This window comes from Budorcas taxicolor, chromosome 20 (genome assembly GCF_023091745.1).
Source record: "Budorcas taxicolor isolate Tak-1 chromosome 20, Takin1.1, whole genome shotgun sequence".
NCBI lineage: Eukaryota > Metazoa > Chordata > Mammalia > Artiodactyla > Bovidae > Budorcas > Budorcas taxicolor.
This window is the reverse complement of record NC_068929.1, coordinates 26,280,652-26,303,088: the sequence shown is the minus strand read 5'-3', so window position 1 is coordinate 26,303,088 and position 22,437 is coordinate 26,280,652.

Below are 22,437 nucleotides of genomic sequence, written 5' to 3'. Positions count from 1 at the left end.
AATGCTAAACAAGTTAAGGTCCAGGATCTTTAGGAAAGAGGTACCTGTCTTTGCTTCTTTTTTATTTTTCCCCTCATTTTTAAAATTGAGATTCTCTTGGGAATTTGTATTCTACTGGGAATTATAGTTCTTTCATATTAGGGTCCTGCCTTTAAGACCTCAGTTAACCTAATTACCTCTTTGAAGATCCTATCTTCAAACACACTCACACTGGAGATTAGCGCTGCAACATACAGATTTTTAAGGGGACAAAATTCAGTCCATAATATACCCTAACTCCTTAGTCTAAGGTTCCCTCCATAACATGCTACAAGCCAATGGTGATGGAATGTCAATCTTTTGGGAGAGATTTCAAATAATTATGGTAGTCTTGGATATTCAGAGGCATTTAATGTAAGGTAATAAATAACAAGATACAATGTTCTTCCTTGCTCTGATTTTGCCATTTCAAGGATTCCTTGACGGTCCATCTCTTGGCAGCTTACAGAATTAGCAGAGTTTTTACCAGGAGTTTTGTCTCAGAAGAGAGGAGGCTAAGACAGGAAAATGTCTATTTCATTAGATATTTGAAGGACTGCCATGAGAAAATAGAACTGGATCACAAATCACAAATATCTGGCATTTGTGACATCATTTCCCTTTTTCTACCCTTGGCAGACATTACTTATCAACCATGGCATTCACCAAAGCCTCAGAATACACTCAGGACAGTACTCTAAATAGTACTATTTTCTGAAAACAAGTGGTATATAAGGCAAAATAATAAAAATAACATTGTCAGTAGCTAACATTCATAGAGTGCCTACCAAGTGCCAGGTATTGCTCTCAATTCTTTCACATAGAAACCCATTTTTTTGTCCCTCATACCCATTCCATAAGGTGGGCACTGATGAAATTCACATTTTCCAGGTGAGAACACTGGGACACAAGTACTAAGTGAAGAGGGGAGGCATGTGGGTTTGAACTCAGGCCATGTGGCTCCAGACCCATGACCAGCATTACTCTCCTATAGTGTTCACCCTGCTTGGGTAGAATTTATCCTACATTAATTCCACAAGCTCTCTATCAGATCTAGTCCCTTAAATCGATTTCTCACTTCTACTGTATAATCATAAGGGATTTGATTTAGGTCATACCTGAATGGTCTAGCGGTTTTCCCCACTTTCTTCAATTTAAGTCTGAATTTGGCAATTAGGAGTTCATGATCTGAGCCACAGTCAGCTCCTGGTCTTGTTTTTGCTGACTGTATAGAACTTCTCCATCTTTGGCTGCAAAGAATATAATCAATCTGATTTCGGTGTTGACCATCTGGTGATGTCCGTGTATAGAGTCTTCTCTTGCGTTGCTGGAAGAGGGTGTTTGCTATGACCAGTGCGTTCTCTTGGCAAAACTCTGTTAGCCTTTGCCCTGCTTCATTCTATACTCCAAGGCCAAATTTGCCTGTTACTCCATGTGTTTCTTGACTTCCTACTTTTGCATTCCAGTCCCCTATAATGAAAAGATGTCCTTTTCATTCTAAAAGGTCTTGTAGGTCTTCATAGAACCGTTCAACTTCAGCTTCTTCAGCATTACTGGTTGGGGCATAGGCTTGGATTACTGTGATATTGAATGGTTTGCCTTGGAAACGAACAGAGATCATTCTGTCATTTTTGAGATTGCATCCAAGTACTGCATTTCAGACTCTTTTGTTGACCATGATGGCTACTCCATTTCTTCTAAGGGATTCCTGCCCACAGTAATTAATGGTCATCTGAGTTAAATTCACCCATTCCAGTCCATTTTAGTTCACTGATTCCTAGAATGTCGACGTTCACTCTTGCCATCTCCTGTTTGACCACTTCCAATTTGCGTTGATTCATGGACCTGACATTCCAGGTTCCTATGTAATACTGCTCTTTATAGCATCAGACCTTGCTTCTATCACCAGTCACATCCACAGCTGGGTACTGTTTTTGCTTTGGCTCCATCCCTTCATTCTTTCTGGAGTTATTTCTCCACTGATCTCCAGTAGTATATTGGGCACCTACCGACCTGGGGAGTTACCCTTTCAGTATCCTACCATTTTGCCTTTTCATACTGTTCATGAGATTCTCAAGGCAAGAATACTGAAGTGGTTTGCCATTCCCTTCTCCAGTGGACCATATTCTGTCAGACCTCTCCACCATGACCCGCCCGTCTTGGGTGGCCCCACATGGCATGGCTTAGTTTCATTGAATTATACAAGGCTGTGGTCCCTGTGATCAGATTCGCTAGTTTTCTGTGATTATGGTTTCAGTGTGTCTGCCCTCTGATGCCCTCTCACAACACCTACCTTCTTACTTGGGTTTCTCTTACCTTGGATGTGGGGTATCTCTTCACAGCGGTTCCAGCAAAGCACAGTCACTGCTCCTTATCTTGGACAAGGGGTATCTCCTCACAGCCATCCTTCCTGACCTTGAATGTGGAGTAGCTCCTCTTGGCCCTCCTGTGCCCTTGCAACCGCTGCTCCTTGGACGTGGGGTAGCTCCTCTCAGCCACCGCTCCTGATCTCGGGTGTGCAGTAGCAGAAGATATTAAGAAGAGGTGGCAAGAATACACAGAAGAACTGTACAAAAAAGAGCTTCATGACCAAGATAATCACAATGGTGTGATCACTCACCTAGAGCCAGACATCCTGGAATGTGAAGTCAAGTGGGCCTTAGGAAGCATCACTGTGAACAAAGCTAGTGGAGGTGATGGAATTCCAGTTGAGCTATTTCAAATCCTGAAAGAGGATGCTGTGAAAGTGCTGCACTCAATATGCCAGCAAATTTGGAAAACTCAGCAGTGGCCACAGGCCTGGAAAAGGTCAGTTTTCATTCCAATCCCAAAGAAAGGCAATGCCAAAGAATGCTCAAACTACTGCACAATTGCACTCATCTCACACGCTAGTAAAGTAATGCTTAAAATTCTCCAAGCCAGGCTTCAGCAATACGTGAACCGTGAACTTCCTGATGTTCAAGCTGGTTTTAGAAAAGGCAGAGGAACCAGAGATCAGATTGTCAACATCCGCTGGATTATCAAATAAGCAAGTGAGTTCCAGAAAAACATCTATTTCTGTTATATTGACTATGCCAAAGCCTTTGATTGTGTGGATCACAATAAACTGTGGAAAATTCTGAAAGAGATGGGAATACCAGACCACCTGACCTGCCTCTTGAGAAATATGTATGCAGGTCAGGAAACAACAGTTAGAACTGGACATGGAACAACAGACTGGTTACAAATAGGAAAAGGAGTACATCAAGGCTGTATATTGGCACCCTGCTTATTTAACTTATATGCAGAGTACATCATGAGAAATGCGGGGCTGGAAGAAACACAAGCTGGAATCAAGATTGCCAGGAGAAATATCAATAACAAAAACCTCAGATATGCAGATGACACCACCCTTATGGCAGAAAGTGAAGAAGAACTAAAAAGCCTCTTGATGAAATTGAAAGAGGAGAGTGAAAAAGTTGGCTTAAAGCTCAACATTCAGAAAACAAAAATCATGGCATCTGGTCCCATCACTTTATGGGAAATAGATGGGGAAACAGTGGAAACAGTGTCAGACTTTATTTTCTTGGGCTCCAAAATCCCTGCAGATGGTGACTGCAGCCATGAAATTAAAAGACGCTTACTCCTTGGAAGGAAAGTTATGACCAACCTAGATAGCATATTCAAAAGCAGGGACATTACTTTGCTGACTAAGGTCCGTCTAGTCAAGGCTATGGTTTTTCCAGTGGTCATGTATGGATGTGAGAGTTGGACTGTGAAGAAGGCTGAGTCCCGAAGAATTGATGCTTTTGAACTGTGGTGTTGGAGAAGACTCTTGAGAGTCCATTGGACTGCAGGGAGGTCCAACCAGTCCATTCTAAAGGAGATCAGTCCTGGGTGTCCATTGGAAGGACTGATGCTAAAGCTGAAACTCCAGTACTTTGGCCACCTCATGCGAAGAGTTGACTCATTGGAAAAGACCCTGATGCTGGGAGGGATTGGGGGCAGGAGGAGAAGGAGATGACAGAGGATGAGACGGCTGGATGGCATCACCAACTCGATGAACATGAGTTTGAGTGAACTACTGGAGTTGGTGATGGACAGGGAGGCCTGGCGTGCTGCGATTCATTGGGTCACAAAGAGTCGGACACGGCTGAGCGACTGAACTGAACTGAACTGAATTCCACAAGCAGAACTAGAGCCACTGGGGGAACAGTACAGAGTCAGATTTATTCAACAAAAGAAAATGACTTTTTAAATGATTGTTCTAATAACGGGATGACAGCCACCTGAAATATTAGGTGTTCTATCACTGGAGACATACAAGCACAGTTGTAGAACTATGTGTTAGGGTTATTGTACAATGGATTCCTGAGTTGGGTAAACGGAAGGGTGGTTTGGATACACCCCCTTAACTTCCCATCTGGCTCTAAAATTCAAGCATTTCTTGACTTAAGCTATGTCAACAAAACTAAATGAAACCCACAAGTGACATCCTTTCTGATTTTTTTCTTTTTTGCCATCTCCCTTAACTCCCAGCATTGTCAAACACTAAGAATGTCCAGGGTTTGAATAAATCACATTGAATTTTAAAAATAGACACTTGATAGATGGCATATAAAGTCTACCAGCCCCCAAATACAAACACTAGTCTTGAAAAGACAAAATTAACCGCTATAAAACCATTGTTCCTTAATTGAGCAGGCTGATGCTGGGATGGATTGGGGGCAGGAGGAGAAGGGGACGACAGAAGATGAGATGGCTCGATGGCATCACTGACTCGATGGATGTGAGTCTGTGTGAACTCTGGGAGGTGGTGATGGACAGGGAGGCCTGGCGTGCTGTATTCATGGAGTCGCAAAGAGTTGGACACGACTGAGCGACTAAACTGAACTGAACTGATTCCACTTTTTATTATCACTTTTCTGGGGAAAGGATCAAAGTTATAGCAACAGTATAAGATAGGGAGGTTTGCTAGTTGTTAATGAGATTGACAATGTCTTCAAACATTAACTTTCTATCTCTCTTCAGGAATGGCATGCTTCGCAAAGCAAGCATCCTTTTCTGGAATGTGACCTTGGCCATTTCTAGCAGCAGCAGAGAGAAATGCCATCCCTATGAGGTTACCACTTACGATGGGAAAGAGTATTATTGGCAGGTGCCAAATCACTGGAGATGAAGACTCACATATGCGAAATACTAAGGAAACTTCTAATATTTTATATGTCATCCAAAATTTTTACCTGAAAGACTCTTCTATACTTCTGGGAGGCTGGCATTACACCCTAAGCCAGGTGTAAATGGCCAGTGTTATTTTTGCACTGCTCCTGAGACCTCCTGTGTTAAGACAGAGGCCTGACTCTCTCCTTGGCCCAGCTCCAATCCAGATTTAAGATTTACTTCCTGAAACTTCAAGAACAAAACTCAGAGAAGAGTCCCTTCTCATTTACTAGCCAGTGTATTTCAGAGGGCTGACCAGTAAAATCAGCTTATCTGACTCCAGTACTGTATCAAGATATATGACCTTGGACAAATCACTTAAGACCTCAGTGTCTCTGTCTCTTATTTTTGGATCTATACATTCAATGCAATCCCAATTTTTAAAAAAATCAAGTTATTTTGTAGACAATGACAAACTGACTCAAAATTTCATATGGAAATGCAAAAATGCAGAATAGCCAACACAGTACTGGAGAAGAACAATACAATTGGAAGATTAATGCTACTTAACTTCAGATTTTACTGTAAAGCCACAATAACCAAGACAATGTAGTAATGGCAAAAGACCAGACAAATAAATCAACAGAATAAAGAGCCCAGAGATAGATCCACATAAATGTAGTCAACTGACTTTTGACAAAGAAGCAAAGGCAATACAATGGAGCAAAGACAGTCTTTTCAACAAACTGTGCTGGAATAACTGGCAACCACATTAAAAACAAAAAAAGAAACCTAGACACAGAACTTACAACCTTCATAAAAATTATCTCAGAATGGATCACAGACCTAAACATAAAACTCAAACCTACAAAACTCCTAGAAGATAAGCGGAGAAAACCTAGATGACTTTGAGTATGGCAATGTTTTTTTAGGTAACACACCAAAGGCCCAGTTCATGAAAGAAATAATTGATATGCTGGACTCCATCAATATTAAAACTTTGGCTCTTGCAAAAGACAATGTCAAGAGGAGGAGAAGCAAGCCATAGACTAGGAAAGAAAATGTTTGCAAACAACAAAGGATCAAATAAAGGATAAAGGATTGTTATCCAGAATACATATGCCATCACGGAAATGCAAATTAAAACAAGATACCACTAAACATCTATTAGAATGGTCAAAATCCAGAACACTGACAACACGAAATACTGGTGAGGATGTGAAGAAACAGGAACTCTTGCTCATTGTTGGTGGGAATGCAAAATGGTAGAGCCATTTAGGAAGACAGTGTGATAACTTTTTACAAAATTAAACTTACTCTTACCATACAATCCAGCAGTTGAGCTTCCTGGTATGTACCCAAAGGAATTTAAAATGTGTGTTCACACAATAACTTACACACAGATGTTCACAGCAGTTTTTTTCGTAATTGCCAACACTTGGAAGCAACCAAGATGTTCCTCAATAGACGAATGGATAAGTAAACTGTGATCCATCAATGTTGTGGAATATAATTCAGCACTAAAAAGAAATAATCTAAGAAGCCACAAAAAGACATAGAGGAATCTTAAATGAATATTACTAAGTGGAAGAAGCCAATCTGAAAAGGCCACATACAGTAGGATTCCAACTATATGACATTCTGGAAAAGGTAAAACTATGGAGAAGGTAAAAAATTCAGTGTTTTCCAGGGGTGGAGGGTGTGGAAGGGATAAATAGTCAAAACAGAGAATTTTTAGCACAGTAAAAACAGGCTGTATGATACTAAAGTAGTTGATACACGCCATTACACATTTATTCAAACACCAAAGTGAACAGTAACATAAACTATGGACATTGGGTTATTACAACATGTCAGTGGAGGTTTATTGATTGTAGCAATGAATGGAGGAGGCTCTTCAGGCAGGAAAACAAGGAGTATATGGGAAATCTCTCCACCTTTCCCTCAATTTTGCTATGAACATAAAACTGTTATAAAAAATAAAGTCTAAAAAGCATGTATAATGCTCAGAGCCTTGCTTAACTTCTCCTTTATTAAAGCCATTAGCTGATGACTACATATCCCTGAGAAAGTCACTGTGATAGGGTGTCAACCTTGAGGTCACAAAGCACTTGGGAACAATTACATTAAAACTAAAGAGAGATGCAGCCTGAAGCCAGGATGCAGCCACAAGAAGCAATGATCAATTCTTATCTTTCTTTTAAAATTCCAATTAGATGTTCTTTATTTGGATTGATTTACAGAATTTGTTTTCAAATAAGTAACTTGATTGATACCGAAAACCCGGATAATACCCGAGGGTGGGGTTCTCTTACATCAGCGTGTTTTCGTTCATGCATGCTCAGTTGTGTCTGAATCTTTGCAACCTCCTGGACTGTAGCCCACCAGGCTCTTCTGTCCATGGAATTTTCCAGGCAAGAATACTGGAGTGGATTCCCATTTTTTACTCCAGATAGACATGTTTAGGTGAGTAAAACTCATATCCAGTAAGTTTGAGAAGTGCTGCTTACTGAACAATCTTAGAAATTCATCTTCTGAAGAAAGTAGAGAAATCTTCCAAATTTTAATTGATCTACTAGTTCGCAAACATCTAAGACTACAGATGCCTTATTCCTTATTGTACGTGCGTACTCAGTCATGTCTGACTCTTTGAGACCCCCTGGGCTACAGCCCGCCAGGCTCCACTGTCCATGGGATTTTCCAGGCAAGAATATTGGAGTGGGTTGTCATTTCCTCCTCCAGGGGATCTTTCCAACCCAGGGATTGAACCTGTGGCTCCTGCGCCTCCCACATTTGCAGGTAGATTCTTTTACCATGGAGCTACCTGGGAAGCCCTTGTTAATATTTTCTATATGTAGATTCTACAGCTAATATGTTGGGAATATTGTGCTAAAAACAGTCTGGAATAAATGATAGCCACTACTCCAAATTTTCTATTTTTGCATAGACACCCCCAAACCTGGAGACAAGTCCCAAACTCTTTAGCCTGGCTTTTTAAGGTCCATAGTATCTCCATAGTATAGATCCTCCATAGTAACTTCCCAACCTAGTTTTACAGCCTCATTTCCCACTGCTCTTCAATGCCAATTTGCTGCTCTAACAAATCTCTTCTATTCTTTGTTCCATAAATACTTTACATCCATTTCTCCACCTCTATTTGTGTACATCTTCTTTAGGAGGGTGTTGAATTTCATTAGGACTTGGAGAAATATCAGAAGTTCTTAATTAGTCATTTAACAAATATTTATTGAGTGTTTGCTTAAACATTGTATCTCTTGGGATGCTTTGTTGAAAGCATCATAAATAGGCTCTAGCTAATTTAAGAAGAGGAATTTATTGAAAGGACATTGGGTAACTCAAAGAATTTCTAGGGGTCCAGAGAATAGTCTTGAAGACTGCGCAGCCAGGAATGCTACTATAAATTCCACAGCCGGATTCATCCAGGGAAGACAGCAGAGCCACCCTGTGTCTGGACATTACAGCTTATACTGCCAGCTCTGGCAGCAGTGGTTCTTGGATACTGAAGCTTGAATCACTGACTCTGCTGCCTCCAGAAACTGGAGTAGTTGCCACAGTGTCCAGTGCTCACCACCAGTCTGGGTTCTGCATGTTCCTTCCTTCCTAACAATCGTAGTTACAAAGACACCAGCTGATGGATAGTAGCTGGATCATATGTCTATGTCAGAACTGTAAGAGAGAAATCCAGTGTCTGGAATTTTCAGCTTTAATAAGAGGAACTGAGTTCTGTCACACAAGATAGGAGTTTCCTGAGAGCAAGGCACTTCAGATGAAGGATGGTCAAAAAAATAATTATTTACTACAGTTATATGATGGATGAATAGAAAATAAAGGAAAGAAGGGGACTTTTCATACTCCCAAAAGAGTTCACCTAAGTAGACAAGATAATAGATGAGATTATTGGAAAGTGAGAGAATTTATAAGAGCACAACAAATTGTACTGTTTAAAAATACTAAAACAACTTTGTGGCTTAGAGGGTAAAGCATCTGCCTACAATGCAGGAGACCCAGGTTCGATCCCTGGGTCGGGAAGGTCCTCTGGAGAAGGAAGTGGCAACCCACTCCAGGATTCTTGCCTGGAAAATCCCATGGATGGAGGAGCGTGGTAGGCTACAGTCCATGGGGTCGCAGAGAGTCGGACACAACTGAGCGACTTCACTCACTCAAAATAACATTGAACATAATCAACAGAGTTAAAGAAAAGTGTACTTTACAGCTCCAAGCCATTGCTTTCCCAACAGATCTTTTTCTAGGACAAAATTTATATAAACAAGCTCTGTTTCCACTTGGAATATTTTCACACAGCCTCCAGGCTACACTTTCTAAGTTTATCTAAATAGAGACAAGTTCCTTGGTCACCTAACAGGTGCATGGTGCCCAGGACGGAGCCATCTATAAATCTACATATTTGGTTAAGCAAAATGTGCCAGCTTTCCTTCCCTCCTTGGGAAGATAGACCTTCAGGCTAAAGAATCAAGAAACAATACCACGAACTTGGGAATGAGTGTAGGTTCTTGACCTGCAGTCAGCTAGGCAGCAAACATGCCCAATGTCCTGGGAAACTCAATAACATTCTTCTGCATTGTGTGTTTACCCCTTTCCGTGGGGAAGGGCAATGCTAGGCTGCACTGGGGGAGCCACCATGTGGAATTGAGAACTGAGTGCTTTTCCTGTGCTATGTTAAGATCACTGCTGCACAGAGCATTTGGAGCTCTGCTCCTGCAGTCAGTGTCTACTCGAGATTAACAATGGGAGTCATGTAGGAAAAAATGGGCCTCTTGGCTGCTTACAGGACCTCCAGGGTCAGCAGCCAGGGCCTCCACCCAGAGCAGCCACCTGGCCACAGGCCTTGCTGCTCCTTCACCTTTCTCTTTGATGCCATGCTGCTCTCTGCCTCACATTCTTCACCTTTCTTAGAGTAATCTTGGCTTCTGGAAGGAGGGTGGAAATGAAAACAAAAATAGAGTCCACTAGGTGACAACTAGTATCAACTAGTCAATTAGGTGACAGCTTCACTTCTCCGAAAAGGGCATGCGTGCAATACAGTAGAAAGAAAACTGGCTAAATATTCTTCTCTGGTTACTGACTGGGTGACCTCTGGCAAGTTCTTCTTCCACATCATCATCAGTAACCCTGGGTGTTATGAGAAATTGGTTCGAAATTACAACAAGCTATAAAGGACAATGGGTTTCACTGATAGCTCAGCCTGAAATAACCCACTTGCAATTCAGGAGACACAGGTTACATCCCTGCATCAGGAAGATCCCTTGGATATGATGGCTACCCACTCCAGTATTCTTGCCTGGGAAATCCCTTGGACAGAGGAGCTTGGTGGGCTACAGTCTATGTGGTTGCAAAAAGTCAGATATGACTTAGCAACTAAACAACAACCACATAAAGAACAATAGCTATGCCTGTACCTGCAACTAGGCTGGTTCAGAAATTGTGTTCTTCAGTCCTAAGGAACACTTAGGAGAGACTGCGGCTCAAGCCGCCAGGAATGGACAGTCTATGGGCTTCTGCTCTGGCCCTTGGCTTTGTTTGTACCCAGGAATGTTCCTAAGGAAAAGCCCTTCTATATTTAGATTGGTGGGTGCAACCACAGCAATGGCAGGAAGAGAGGCTGTCATGCAGCCTGGGGACCCACCTCACTATCTTGGATTTCCTCCTTTACACACACACACACACACACACACACTCTCTCTCTCTCTCTCTCTCTCTCTCTCTAACCCACACATACCTGAGAAATATATATAATGTGATAATAAATGACTTATGTTCTAATAAGTACAGTACAATGTTGTACCAAGAATAGAGACTCTGGACCTAGATTCTCAAGTTTGGAAATCATAACTCTGCAAGTGGTTTGCTCTGTGACCTTAGTTGTTCAATCACTCAGCCACGTCCAACTCTTTGTGATCCCATGGACTGCAGCACGCCAATCTTCCCTGTCCAACACCATCTCCTGGAGCTTGCTCAAACTCATGTCCATTGAGTCAGTGATGCTATCTAACCATCTCATCCTCTGTCACCCCCTTCTTCTCCTGCCTTCAATCTTTCCCAGCATCAGGGTCTTTTACAATGAGTCGACTCTCCACATCAGGCCAAAGTATTGGAGCTTCAGCATCAGTCCTTCCAATGAATATTCAGGACTGATTTCCTTTAGGATTGACTGGTTTGATCTCCTTGCAGTCCAAGCGAGTCTCAAGAGTCTTCTCCAGCACCAGACACATCACTTAATCTTTCAGTGTCTCAGTTTTCACATCTATCAACTAGGCTAATTATAGTACCTATCATATCGGGCTATTGTGAAGATTAAATAAATTAATATAGTTATTATTTATCATGAACTAAAATTAGTAAAAGTGAAAACAAAATTATAATTTTTAATATTGTGTTCACATATAAAAATGAATATAATTGTACTGGAAGTTTCGATAAAAATAAGTTACTGTGCATAGTCCTCACCTGAACCTCAAGCTCAATAGATACTATGACTGACCAATGGCCAGACAGTTTAAATAACACCTCCAAGCGCTAGAAAGTGAGGATCTGGGATTCAAACTCAGGTTTTTCTGACCCCCAAACTCCCTATAACGCATGTATTCTCTCCCCTGGAAAGTTGCCACCATCACTCAAAATATTCAGAATTCTTCTTTGGGAATTTTCTTCAGAGCTTGGTGACCTTGTTTAGAATTTCTTCAGTACTGGAAATACTTCTTTTCAAAAATAGGTTACCAGAAATTCTCAAAAGTACTTTACTGTCAAGGTAAATAACCCAACTGGGTGATGATATTTTGAGCTAAAAATAAGGTGTGATTAATGTCCTTAGGTGGCTGGTTTATAGGTCCTGGAGACAATCCCCAGAGAAAAGCTGTGAAGTGTTTCTGAAAATTCAATATTACATTCCCCAACTCTCATTTGATTACTCTGGTTTTGATAGACTTCCATAGACAGGGTTTTAACGGCTTGATGGTAACCTCCTGTATGTGGAAGAACCCTGATTAAGACAGTCTTAACATAAATACAAGTAAGATTTGGGGTCTGTCTTTCCACAGTGATGTTCCCTTCTATGGTCTCCAGGCTCTCCAGGACTTAGGAACATTGTGGAGGTCAGTCTGACATGGGAAGTGGGAAAACAGTGAGCTAGGTACTTTCTCAAACAACATTCTGGGGAGGTATTATTTACTCCTCAGAATGTCCCAATTCACTGGGAGAACACTGCAGCCCACAGCAGGGCCCCAGCCTACTGCAGGTCACACAGCTGGTAGAACAGAGCAGAGACACGAATGGCTCATGCATCCAGGTTCCCCTCACCCCTTCCTGTGGCCACAGCATGTTCCCAGCACCTCAGCCCCGAACGCCTGCATGCTGGGCCCTTTGAAGCAACCTAGATTCAGAGGCAGAACTGGGTAGGCAGGGATATAATTAAATAATTATTAAAGCTTGTTCTTGGCTCCTGAAACATGTAAGATACCAGGAGATCATCTCTTTTCTGGAAGTGGTTTACTCAGACCCCTGAACTCCAATGAGACGGAGCTCTCTGCCACCTCATCCAACCTCTAAGCTTTCTCCTTCAGAGATGCTGCCACCACGGGCCACTCTCCTGGAGGAGGCTGCCTGGGAGAGGGTGCATGTCATGTTCATGCCCTTGATACGGTGCTGTACGTTAACTTCTAGCCCAGCCAAATAAGCAGATTAAACAGGGAACCATCCCATTCTCAGTAATTTCTTACATCTCATCTACCCCAGATGAACAAATCTACAGAGAAATGGGGACAGACAGGTGTGGGAAGAAAGATGGAGAAAAAACGTAGCTGAGTTTGTATTTTAATTGGAAAAGGTCACAATGTTCCAAGGGAGGGTTGGGAGGGACTGGCAGACAAGAGCACGTGTTCAAAAAATTAAGTGATCCAAACCATGTTAACTATTTGATTTATTCTCTGACCACATAACCTCCAGATTCTTGACTTGTTCCATTCTGCTGGTTCTTTTCACATTATACCTATTATAATTTATCTGCTCAGGAAAAGGCTTTGAAGTCCTGTTAATATATGACTCCAGGAAAATCCATGGTAGGGAGAAAAATTCAGCTCCTCAACCACTCTGAGGAATTTGGCTTTCTAAGGAGGCATTGTTTTAAAACCAAGAACAAGCCAGAGATTACCAAGATCAGGTTTCACTCTTTCCCTCTCAAATCCTGATCCCTAATCCATTAGAGCTAATTTTGCATGATCCCTTTTCTGTATACTCTGGGGCTTGGGGTAGGTTTCTCTTAGATGGAGGAAGAGTCAGGAGACGTGTTGCAGGGAAGGAGAAGGGGATTCATTTCATAAAGCTGCCAAAAATAAGTTCACGCCGGTAACAGCACGTATGATACGAACCTGCTCGTACATGCTGAATAATCATCTGCATGGGAAGTTGCTTATAAAGATGATGACATTTAGGGTTTGGCATCTCAGCAGTTTTACTTTTGATCTTGGAAAAGTGCCCAGCGTAACCAAATCTTCCTCAATCTGGCTTGCCTGTCATTTTAATTATTTTGAGGGTCGGGGGCCACTCTGTCTCCTAATTGTGGAGTATCAGAGGCCTATTTTCTGATCTAAAATGAACTCAATGGATGGACCTCAAAATCTGTGATCAAACAGCAACAGCGCAAACTTCAAAATGTTGTTTATACTCAAAATCTCAGCCTGCGGCAGATCACGTTTAACAAATTTCAAACCTCTTAAATTGAAATCTGCAACAGAAATTCAATAAGTTCTTAATTACATTTGCCCCAAAGGCAACAAGGAGTAGGCTCCCCTCTTCATCGGCCTCCAGTCAAAGCTGGGTTCCCACTAGGCTCAGTCATTTGGCCCCTGGGTGGGGCTGGCCTGCCTCTCAGGTCTCCTCTTGCCTCCCTCAGAGGCTCCAAGTGGGGCTGAGGACAGAAGGAAATGGGCCTGGAGTTCTCAAGCAGCAGTTCCAGAGGGGGAAGAGGACTCTTTTGTTCTGAGTGGTCCCGGTGGGTGACGGGAGCGGAGAGAGGGAAGCCAGGGAGCCAGGATAGTTGGAGATTTGGATGTTAGAAGGATTAGGATGAGATAGCATGGGGGCCTCTTAAATGTTTCTTCTGCTCCTCAGAAAGGAGCAGTGGACAGACGTTGCTCCCTGAAGACAGACAGGCATTGTGCATCTAGGCTTCAGGAATGACACTGCCACTGAGAAGAGAAGCCCAGTCTAGATGCAGCATTTGAGCATGGCTCTACCTATCATAGGAGAAGGCAATGGCAACCCACGCCGGCACTCTTGCCTGGAGAATCCCACGGACAGAGGAGCCTGGTGGGCTGCAGTCCATGGGGTTGCAAAGAGTCAGGCACAACTGAAGTGACTGAGTTTGCAAGCACACACGACTTATCATGAGGCCAAATATAGACCTTTAGTGAAAGACAAGATAACACTCCTCTCGCTGATATGAAAAGAAATTTTAAAATCTTTGACGCATTTTATTTTTCCTAAAATTGCTGGAGAATCTTGGCACCAGAAGTTTGAGAAACAGCTTTAGTTTGCTCCCACCAGCCAGCAGATGTTTGAGAAAACACTCACCCAGCTCTAGGTCACCCTATGTGCATGAAGTGGCAGCTTGCTTTGTTGTTACTACACACTCACTGGCTAGGGTGAACTGATCATGTGAGAATAAGGATTCAGACAGCTGATTCTTAGGCAGTTGGGAACAGGAATGATCTCAGCAGTGTGTGTTTCTATGGCTTTAGGAGAAGTTCATAACTGGCACCTGTTCTCCCTGGCTAAGGTCATAGTTTCCTGTTGCTAAATACTTTGAATATCGCCCCTCATTGAGATTCTGTTACAAAAATCAGAATATGTTAATATTTTGGCCATTCCCTGCATAAGTGGTCATAGTCACATATTTGAAAGACAAACCAAGTTGACATTTCCCTCACTTTGCCTTCTAAATAAAACATAGCATGCCTTCAGCAGTCATTCCTCCTCTGAAATTGATTCCACTAAGGTCACCAATGACCTCTTATTTATTAAAACGCCATGCATACTCTTCAGCCTTCCCATACTTGATTTGGCAGTTAGTAGTGTGATCTTCTCCATCAGTTTTGAAACTGTTGCTCGTGTCTCCATGGCTCCCTATCCCCTGGATGTCCACGTCTCTCTCTGGCTGTTCCTTTTAGTCTTCCTCATGACCCTCTTTGCCAGTTACTGAAGTCTCTTCTCAATCTATACTGTCTTCTTGGGCCACACCTATAGCTCCAACTGCCACCTATGTGGTGGTGGCTACCACGTCCACGTTTCCAGGCTTCACCTCTCACTCACTATCACTATCACTCACTATCGCGTTACTGCCTGAACCTGTCTCCCCATCCCACCCCTGTTTGTGGGAAAATTATGCTCTATGACACTGGTCCCTGGTGCCAGAAAGTTGGGGACCGCTGCTCTAAAGGGTTCTGCTCTGTCCTATCTCTGGTCACATCTCTAGTCACATGTCAAAGAGTACATAGGGTCAAAGAGACGCTGCCACTGTGGGCCCATGTACCCCTTTTCTAGGCTCTGTTTCTGTGCTCAATACTGCAGGTTCCCCGTCTAAATGGTCCAAGTCTGCCCCTGAGGGATTCTGCCCCAGATCTGTCCTTCCAAGACTATTGCATCACTGGAAACACATACATAGGGTTGAAGGTGGCTAAGAAGTGGCTGTTTACAGTGGGGAGAGGTGTGGATGCAGGTTGGACATAAGGGTTAGATTGTCCATATACATATGTGCAAAATTCCTTGTGGTTCAAGCTGGAGCTGGGGTGTTAGGCTGAGAGAAAATAGAGGTAGGATGTGGGATTGAGGCCTCTAACTGCATTCTTTCCTCCAATCTCATAAATATTGGGAGGAAAGTGCTGGTTTCAAAGCATCTTTTACATGCCAAGTACCAAGTTAAATGATGAAAATCTAAGATGAACTAGACATAATCACTGACTTTAAGAAGCTCAGAAATGGAGAAGAAAGGAGACATTATAAAACCAGGTGAAGATCATATTCATAAAGGCATGTTTAAAGAGTTGTGTGATAAGGGAGAATCAAGCCCTTTCAGGTAATATGGGTAGCCTTCCTATATAGGATAATATTTGAACTGGAATTTAAAGTTTGAGAGTAAGTTTGACAAGCCACTGTAAGCAAAGAAAACAGCAAAAATCCAGGGAACCATGGTACTGAGTGGCTGGGAAGGTAGTAAGGACTGGCATGAAAGACTTGTGGGATTTTCCAAGGAGCTTCTACTTCATCTGGAAGGCAGTGGGGAATCTAAGGATTTAATAAAGAAGATTAATATGGTCTTATTCACATGTTTGAAAGATTTTTTCTCTAGACTAGACTTATAAGGGGGGATCTCTTGTTCTCCCCAACCCCTTCTTCCCCTTAAGAATCTAATCACCACTCTGTTGCCAAAATGATCCTACTAAAATACAAACTGAAACTCAAAATGGATTAAAGACATAACTAAAGGTGGGACACTATAAAACTCTTAGAGGAAAGCATAGGCAGAACACTCCTTGACATAAATTGCAACAAGATCTTATCTGATTCACTTCCTAGAGTAATGAAAAATACAAATAAAAAATTTTAAATGGGACCTATTAATCATCAAACTTAAAAGCTTTTGCACAGCAAAGGCAACCATAAGCAAACAAACAAGAAGACTATCCTCAGAACTGGAGAAAATATTTGCAAACAAAGCAACCAACAAGGGATTAATTTCCAAAATACATGAATAGCTCAGGCAGCTCAATACATACGAAAATAAATAACCGAATCAAAAATGGGGTAAGATCTAAACAGACATTTCTCCAAAGATGACACATGGATGGCAAAACACACACACACACACACATACACACACACACACACATGAAAGGATGCTCATCATCACTAATTATTAGAGAAATGTAAATCAAAACCAAAATGAGGCATCACTTCACATGGATCAGAATGGCCATCATAAAAAAATTCTACAAGCAATAAGTGCTGGAGAGGGTGTGGAGAAAAAGGAACCCTCCTACACTGTTGATGGGACTATAAATTGGTACAGCCACTAGGGAAAACAGTATGGAGATTCCATAAAAAAAAAAAAAACTAAAAATAGAGCTACCATATAATCCAGCAATCTTACTCCTATGCATATATTTGGACATAAGCATAATCCAAAAGGTTACGTGCACCCTGGTATACATTGCAGCACTATTTCCAACAGCCTGGACATGGAAGCAACCTAAATGTCCATCAGCAGAGGAATGAATAAAGAAGATGTACTACATATATACAATGGAACATTACTCACCCACAAAAAGGAAGAAAATAGTGCGTTTTGCAGAGACAGGGATGGAACTAGAAACTGCAATACAGAGTGAAATAAGTCAGAAAGGGAAAAACAAATATCATATATCACTTATATGTGGAATCTAGAAAAACGGTACAGATGAACTTACTGGCAAAGCAGAAATAGAGTCGTACACATAGAGAACAAACATGATTACCAAGGTGAGGGAGTGGGATGAATTGGAAGATTAAGATTCACATATGATACCACTATAATGGCAGAGAGTAAAGAGGAACTAAAGAGCCTCTTTATGAGGCTGAAAGAAGAGAGTGAAAAAGCTGGCTTGAAACTCAACATTAAAAAAACTAAGATCATGGCATCTAGTTCCATCATTTCATTGCAAATAGATGGAGGGAAAAGAGAAAGCTGTGACAGATTTTATTTTCTTGGGCTTCAAAATCACTGCAGATGGGAACTGCAGCCATGAAGCTAAAAGACGCTGGCACCTTAGAAGGAAAGCTATGACACACCTAGATAGCGCATTAAAAAGCAGAGACATTACTTCACTGACAAAGATCCATATAGTCAAGGCTATGGTTTTTCCAGTAGTCATGTATAGATCTGAGAGTTGGACCGTAAGGAAGGCTGGGCACCATAGAATTGATGCTGTAAAACTGTGGTGCTGGAGAAGACTCTCGAGAGTCCCTTGGACTGCAAGGAGATCAAACCAGTCAATCCTAAAGGAAATCAACCCTGAATATTCATTGGAAGGACTGATGCTGAAGCTGAAGCCCCAATACTTTGGTTACCTGATGTGAAGAATGACTCACTAAAAAACACCGTGATGACAGGAAGGACTGAGGCAAAAGGAGAAGGGGGTGGCTGAGGATGAGATGGTTAGATAACATCACCAACTCAATGGACATGAATTTGAACAAACTCCAAGAGATAGTGGAGGACAGAGGAGCCTGGCATGATGCAATCCATGGAGTCACAAAGAGTCAGACAGGACTCAGTCACTGAACAATAACAATATCACGACTCTGTATAAAATAGGTAACTAATGAGAACCTACTATATAGCACAGAGAACTCTACTCAATGATCTGTGGTGACCTAAATGGGAATAGAATCTAAACCAGAGGGGATACATGTGTACAATAACTGATTCACTTTATAGCAGAAACTAACACAACATTATAAAGCAACTAAACTCCAATTAGAACTTTATCACCTGAGGAAAATATAAAAATAAAAAAATAAACTATAAACTGAATGTTGTCACTCTTTTGCATCTTCTCATTGCCTAAGGGTTAGAGTACAAACTCTTCAGCACGGTTTTCAGGACCCTTTATGCCCTGCCCGCCTGCCTTCTCAGTCTAGTCTCTATCACTCTGCCACAGGCTTCTTCTGCCACAGGCTTACGCAGCGACTTGCCGCATCCAGAAGGCACCGTGCTCTCCATTTAGTCTGTACCTGTGTCCTTCCCCAGCTCGTCACCCTAAACTATACTTATCTTTCAAGCACCCTGGTGTAGTGGAAAGAGCACTGAATTCGCATCCAGGCTGATCAGGGTGATATTCCTGGCCCTGCCACATCCTGGCTCTATAATCTTAGGCAGGTCACTTCAATTCTCTGAGTTTTGGTTGTTTTCCCACCTTCGGGGACATAACATCCACTTTTGGTGCCCACTGTGAATACTAAATAAAGTAGCATAAGTATCTGGCATGAACTCAGCAGGAGTGAACCCTCTGGACCTACGTGCCCATGGAACTAAGCCTTTACCCAGAGCTAACCTAAGCTGTACTTGCCTACTTTGTATTCCTGTGTCTGCCTTGATTCTTTGTTCTTACCTCTGGCCTGGGTCTGGTCAATGTTCTTCACACCAAAGGAGATTCTGCTTTCTAAATCCCTAGTCACTGGCTGACATCCTGCTCCTAATCCAGGGGATTCTTGAAATCATAAAGTTGCCGTTTGCACACTGAGTGGACAGAGCCTGCGACTGCCCCTCTATTTGCAGGCTGATGTTAACACCAATGGAACCAAGCTTATTGCATCCTTGGGGTATATTTATGGCTGTTATTCACCTAAGAAGTTGTCTTAGCTCCTAAACCCAAATTCTGCATATTTCTAGCTTATTTCCACTTCCTTACCAACTAGCAAAAAAAGCATATACTCCACGATTTATGACTAATAACTAAAGTATAAGTTATCACCTAAGTCACAATGCTTTAATACAGAAAAGGCACAATCGAAGTTAACTGGATGTGTGATCAACCAACATGTAATCCAAATAGCCTTGGTCAAGATAACAGAGTGAGACCGAGAATGAGCGTTTCCTTCTTCCATTCACCTCCTCCGTGGGTTGGGGCTGCGCTGCCTTCAGCTCTAGCAACGTCTGTCCTAATTTTAGTTTGCTCTAGTCAGCTCAGCCTGTTGTTACAGTTCACTCAGAGAAGCATCCAGTCACGAAACGAGAGAAAGAGCATTGTCCCACTGCCTGGACTGCCCACGGCCAAGCGTGGCTCTGCCAGTGAGCTCTGCTGTGACAGGGTACCGAGGGTAGATGTGGGTGGGAGGTGAGGCAGCTGTACTGTGGCGCTTGTCATTCTTACTTGACAACTGTTTGTGTTTTAGAAACTCTTGGCACAGGGTTATAACACCCCACCCACTCTGTCTTGGTAACCACCACTTGCCCTCCCTATGAGAGGTCTTGCCAGCTCCAAGATGAGGCAAGGCCATGCTCAGCAGCCCTGGCTGGCTCCTGCTCTGGCACTTGAAGGGCCCTTTCTTGCATCTGGTCAAACCCGCAACTTCCTGCAACTCTTAGAATCAAGTCCTTAGGAGAGGGTTCAGGTGTCAAAATGCCCAGAGATGGGCAATGGGCACAAAAACTCCCTTCTGCTTTTAATAAGTATATTGAATACTAAGACGATCCTTTGTGCGTTGCTGTGAGAGTCCATGGTGTGCTCTACACGGTGCGAACACATTTCTTCTGGCATTTGATAATGCATTGCCACTCAAAGGAAATTCCCTTCAGCCTTTCTATTTCACCATCACATATGGCCTTGAGCCAGCCCACCGCATGAAACTCCTAGGAGCAGGGTAAAAGAGAAAAAAGAAGCCAGGCCCACTTTGCCCTATAAGCATGATAAAGATCAGGGGATAGGGTACAAAAGTGCACTGAGGGGTTAAATATCCCCATTCACCAGTCTCCCTGTCTTTTGCCTCTATCTCAGATTTGAGGATTTTCCATGTTACTTGTTTAACATCTCTTGAAAAACAGTAATCACTGAGCCACCGCTGTGTGCCAGTGTTTCTAATGCATAGGGTCACCTATGAGCAGTCCCTACTGCCCTAACAATCTCAAAGTTGGTAAGGAAAAAAAAAAAAAATGGCCTCAAAAGGCAATTAATGGAATGAAAAGTTGTAATCATTAAAAATTCTCCATTTGCTTCAAAGACATATTATCTTAGGCCAATGTGATGTAAAGGTTTGAAATTATAGAATTTGTAAGACAAGGCATTAAGTCTGGAATATGGAATTTTTCCAATAGAACACACTTGCATTGGATGAATATACCCAGATTCAGTGAGAGTCGCTCAGTTGTGCCCAACTCTTTGCAACCCCATGAACTATACAGTCCATGGAATTCTCCAGGCCAGAATACTGTAGTGGGTTGCCATTCCCTTCTCCAGGGGTTCTTCCCAACCCACGGATCAAACCCAGGTCTCCTGCATTGCAGGCAGATTGTTTACCGTCTGGGCCACCAGGGACACCCAGTACCCAGACTGAAGTGTGACACTGCAGCCCTTGCTCCAGCAGCCAACTTTGTAAAGAGTCAGAGTAGATGGAACCATAGGAAACAGTGCTAAGAGCTACTCCAGTCAGAGACCCTCACAAGTCTGATGAAAGGCAAGGGAAAGAGGAAGAGAAGGAAGGGAGCTCACCTTGAAATGGAGATTCCAGGGTCAAGAGAGGACGGTGTAACTTTCTGAGCTATGCCCTCCCTTGGGCCGGGCCAGGTCAGTTTTGCCAAATGTTTTCAACCCAGTGAATGGTCGACTGGCTTTTTCCATTCCAGCCTGTACGAATGCGCCTCTGATTTTATAACTGCAGTCAGTAGAACAATGGGATTTGCTTTTGAAATTTTGCTTTTCAGACACTAGTGCTGCAAAACATCTATTTCTACTGACTTGCCAGTGGCGCTTCTAAAACCAAAATTTTTTTAAGCACTGGGTTTTTGGTAAATAACATGCCCAACCTCTCCCTATAACTAGAACCACAGTTGACACCCTCCTCATTCGGAGCTCAAAGCCCTGGCGAAAGACTGTTGTTCTGATTTATTCGTGGATGAGAGCCACATTGAGCAAAAGCACAGAGGCAAACAGACAAACACAGACCATGGAAGTCAAGTTTACCTTTGGGTGCTTTGCCAAAAGTAGGGAGATTAGTACCTAAAAGCTCAGGTTCTACTGGGAGGTGGGTCTGAATTTGAATTTGAAATCAACTACATAAGCAAATCATTAAAACTAAACCTATCTTCCTCATCTGTAAAATGGGCGTGTCAATTGTACTAACATTTGATTTTTTGTAAAGAGTAAATGAAAAAACACACAGAAAGTACTTGGTACAGGGAAAGTAAAACCATATTGTATACACATAGAACAAAACGAAACAGAGGACTCTTGGGTCCACCAAATGACTATGGTTCTGTGTGAGGACAATTCCAAAGGGCTCTGGTTGACTTTGTTACTTGCCTCTTTCTCCACCTTCTCATAGAAAGTGATTCTTACTAATGACTAGCATGTTTCAGAGAAAGAGAGCCCAGGAGGGCCCCGAGGTATAACTGACCAGGAGACTGGAAACACCACCCTGTGCTTTCTGCTAGACTCGGGCTGGTGGTACACTGTGGCTTTGACTAGGGCAGAGCAAGTTGACCAAGATAATAGC